The sequence below is a fragment of the Lutra lutra genome, chromosome 2, assembly GCF_902655055.1.
Source record: "Lutra lutra chromosome 2, mLutLut1.2, whole genome shotgun sequence".
Classification (NCBI taxonomy): Eukaryota; Metazoa; Chordata; class Mammalia; order Carnivora; family Mustelidae; genus Lutra; species Lutra lutra.
Window position 1 is genome coordinate 152803643 of NC_062279.1, and position 4858 is coordinate 152808500.

The window sequence follows — 4858 nt, forward strand, 5'->3', positions numbered from 1 at the left end:
ACATACAATTTTTTTTTTTTTTTTTGCTAATCATACCTCAATAAAGCTGGACAAAACCTCACAGTCACTTCTGGGTTTGAAGAGAGAATCAAGTAAGTGATGCACCGCCAAAGGCATTAAGTGCTCTCATGCACCCCATCCCACGACCAGAGGAGCTGGGCAGCTGGAAACAGGATGTATCATCATCCTGAGTGTGTCTTTTTTTTTTTTTTAAGGACTTTTTAAATTTATTTGACATACAGAGATCACAAGTAGACAGAGAGGCAGGCAGAGAGAGAGGAGGAAGCAAGCTCCCTGCTGAGCAGAGAGCCGGATGTGGGGCTTGATCCCAGGACCCTGGGATCATGACCTGAGCCAAAGGCAGAGGCTTTAACCCACTGAGGCACCCAGGCACCCCGTTTTTTTTTTTTTTAAGATTTTATTTACTGAGTGTGTCCTGTCGGAGAGGGAGGTGGGAATAGATGCCCAGAATGGTCTGAACTTACATTCTGTTGAAAAGCCAAGTCTTCATTCACCCATCTTTATCCTTGGAGATCTTGAGGAAGGAATAGTGGTTTGTTTTCCAGCAAGAGTCTCTGCTTTGAGAAACACCTTTGTTCTCTATGAAGAAAACTCACCTTGAGACCTGCCAGGAGTTTAATGTGATAACATAGTGCACTGTATGATTCTTAATGAGGTACACAGATATGAAACACCATTTAAAGGCTTGATGCACAATGCAGACCTGCAGAGAAGAGAAAACTAATGTGTGTTGTATCAGGCACTTCTTCAGCCGGTGATCTCAGCCACAAAAACAGATGCAACTCTGGCTGGAAGTAAATTTCTAGACAATATCAGCAGCTTATAGGTTCTTCATGAGGGCAAGAAAACTGGAAGCTGCTTAGCCAAGAACAACACCCAGAATTACTCCACAGACTGGTCAGATAGAGGAGGAGTTCTTGTCCTGAGGACACTTCACTGTCACTTTGTCAGTGCCAGTTCTGCTTTTGGGAATAGCAGTACAGTAGGCTCTCCACCCTTCTCTGTGAGGGATATGTTCCAAGACCCCCAGTGGATGCCTGAGATTGTGGATAATACTGAGCCCTATGTCCATTATGTTTTTCCTACATGTACCTATGGTACAGTTTATAAATTCAGGGCAGTAAGAGATTAACAACAGTAACTATGAATAAAATAGAATAATTATAAATATACTGTAATGAAAGTTATGTGAATATGGTCTCTCTCTCAAAATACCTTATTATATTGTACTCACACCTGTCGCGATGATGTGAGATGACAAGATGCCTGTGTAATGAGATGAAGTGAGGTCTATTATTGGCCTTCTGATAATAGGTCAGGAAGAGGATCACTTGCTTCAGGACTGTGGTCAACTAGAGTGACTGAAATCATGGATAAGGGGGTTCTGCTGTAACCAGAGGGTGTGATGGATAGCATATGGTGGATGACATGGTGGGTGGCTCATGGTGGATGGCTTATGGTGGGTGGCATGTCAAGTGCAGCACCTGCCTCCTTGGCTCACTAGACTCAGGTCCATGGCTGTGCAGATCCCTCTGTGGTATGGTCTGATCCATGTAAAATGCTTAGAACAGAGCTCAGTTTCTCTACCTATAAAGTGAGGGAATAATAGTGCCTATCTCTTTGGGTTGTTTTGAGCATTGAACAAGATGATAGGTGTACAACTCTCAGAATAGTGCTTAACATATAGTAAGAGCTCTCTATTAAGGTTTTTTTTTTTAAAGAATTTATTTATTTGACAGAGATCACAAGTAGGCAGAGAGAGAGGGGGAAGCAGGCTCCCTGCTGAGCAGAGAGCCCAACTCAGGGCTCGATCCCAGGACCCTGGGATTACGACCTGAGCTGAAGGCAGAGGCTTAACCCACTGAGCCACCCAGGCACCCGTAGTTTTTTTTTTTTTTTTTTTAAATTAAGAAAGAAAAGGCTGGAACTGCTTTTATTCTGGAGGAAATTCCTTGACAAGCCTACTTGGTTTAGAAGCTGAGATGCCAGGGACAATGGAGAAGAGGGTAGGGATGGCCCTCTTTCCAACCAGCAGGGTTCTCCCATCCCAAGCTGGATGTTGACTAACAATATCAGCAGGAACCCCCCAACCTCCATACAACCCCAAGTCTAAGAATTTGACATTTGTAACTTTCATTTTTCAAGCTGACCAGGAGTTCACCAGGCTCCTCTGGTGTTACCAACCCAACCTTTGCTTTCTGGTGATAATAAAGGTGTGCAGCTCTTTTTGGTAAGTGAAACCAGAAGGAAAAAGGTGCTGGAAGTAGATGCTGTCTCCTGTGTAATGAGCAAACAGAAAGAACACTGGAAAGGGTAAGACTGAGAAGAAATGGGATAGCCAACCCAAGACTTCACTTGGAATGAAATAAATCTCCCTTTGTGGATGACACAATAATCCGTCCAGCTTCCTCAGAGTTGCCTTCCAGGAATTTCCCTGAATGGGTAGAATAAGATCCACATTGGCTGTTGGAGGGAGAAAAGCCCCTTTGGGAGCGACTAAGTCTCAGATTACTCTGTGTTGCCCAGTGTCCTGACTTTGTCTGGCTCATGGCCATGGAAGTTGGAAACTTCTTCAGACACTGCTTGGTTGGACTGGTGAGAGGGGAAGAAGGAAGCTCCGTGTGGTGGTGTGTTAGGTGTCCCTTCTGTTGTCAGCTTTCTGGAACACGGGGATGAGTCATTGAGTCTGTGCTGTCAGAATAGTAATTGTAAAGATGGGTTATTTTTTCAGTGTCACCCATGACCATTATTATGTCAAATGCTTCCACAATGAAAGTAACAAAGTAGACGTTTCTGTAATAACTTACTACAGAATCATGAAAGAATTATGGAACATTATTGCTGCGAGCAGTGAGTCTGCGCCTTTGCTTAATAAGTGAGGAAACAGTCCTTCTCCTGGGAGTCATGGCGGGTGGGTGTTGAGTTGTAGGCAGTAGCCTAGGAGTCAGGGTGGTCCTCCCTTGATGTCTCCCTTTCTTCTCACAAAGCCGAAGAACCCACAAAGGGGACTGGTGGAGATTGCTGACTGTCGTCTAGTGTCCATTATTTCCTCCTCTTTTTAAATAGTATTCTCCCACCCCCATTATTAACTGGGAACATGGTTTCTCGACCACAAAATACATTGCCAGCTGGGTCTGGGTCTGACCACTGGGATATAAATAGACATGATTAATATAATTGCCTAATCATCTTAGAGACAAAGCCACTTGCCCCAGATTTTCCATTTTACCTCCTTCCCTTTGCTGAAAGACACTGAAACTCCAGGAGCAGCCTTAGACCTAGAGATGGAAGTCACAGGCAAAGGACAACAAATCCCTTTCCCCATCCCCAACCATGTTCACCATGAATCTCATGCCAGGTTGCAAAACTTGGTCTGCTTTATCCTCAACCCTGGCATGTCATAGAAGTTCAGAAAGTGTTGGCTCCCCTCTCCCTGTATTTGCACCTGTTTGATTCTGGCTTCTGTGTCTCAGTTTCCTCTTTCAGACTTGGCTTTGCTGGCTGCTTCAGCTTCACTATTAGATAATCAATTTACTGTTTATTCATTCAGTCACCACTATTTTTAAAGTAACTATATTAGAAGAGTCTGTCTGCAGTGGGAGGCTGTGCATTTTTGGAGGTAAATATGTTTGGATAACAGATGTTTGTTATCATGCTTATTGTCCATCTAAGTACACTTTGCTCATCTGAGAACTCAGGAGAAAGACCATCAGCTCTGACATTCCTGGCACTCTGCTGTTCTGATCCCTGGTAGTCAGGAGCAATCTTGTGACTGAGAACCCAGATATATTCTTCAAGGTGTCCTCCAAAGGCTTCACCCATGTGTTTGAAATTATCAGAAAAGATCAATAAAATTGTGTTATTTCTATAAACTGGGATGTATTGGGATAGAGAGGACTCTGGTCATTGTGGTTTAAAATAGAATCTAATCTTTGAATTGAATAGAAATGTCAATATGTAGTTTAAAAATGGTTTATAGGAATATATTTTATTTGAATGAATTATGTACAGAAGAAATAAAAGTTGGTAGAAGTAGATGGAACTCTTCATAAATGACAAAGTGTTTGAAAATGTAGATATCAGGAGTCAAGATGGCGGAGAAGTAGCAGGCTGAGACTACTTCGGGTAGCGGGAGATCAGCTAAATAGCTTATCTAAAGATTGCAAACACCTACAAATCCAACGGGAGATTGAAGAGAAGAAGAACAGCAATTACAGAAACAGAAAATCAACCACTTTCTGCAAGGTAGGACTGGCGGAAAAGTGAATCCAAAGCAACGGGAAGATAGACCGCGGGGGGAGGGGCCGGCTCCTGGCAAGCGGCGGAGCAACGAGCAAAATCAGGACTTTTAAAAGTCTGTTCCGCTGAGGGACATCGCTCCAGAGGCTTAACTGGGGTGAAACCCAGGCGGGGTCAGCGCGGCCTCAGCTCCCGCAGGGTCGCAGAAGGATCGGGGGTGTCTGAGTGTCGCAGAGCTTACCGGTATAGAACGGGGAAGCCGGCTGCAGAGACAGAGCCGAGGAGTGACTCTCAGCTCGGGGTTGCCTTGAACCGGTCGCAGGCTCGGTCAGCTCGGAGCGCGGCCGGAGGCCAGGGTGGCGGGAGTCATTGGGCGCTGTTCTCTGAGGGCGCACTGAGGAGTGGGGCCCCGGGCTCTTGGCTCCTCCGGGCCGGAGACCGGAAGGCCGCCATCTTTATTCCCGTCCTCCGGACTCTACGGAAAGCGCTCAGGGAACAAAAGCTCCCGAAAGCAAACCCAGCAAGCCCGAGCGGATTACTCAGCACGGCCCCGGGTAAGGGCGGTGCAACTCCGCCTGGGGCAAAGACGCTTGAGAAT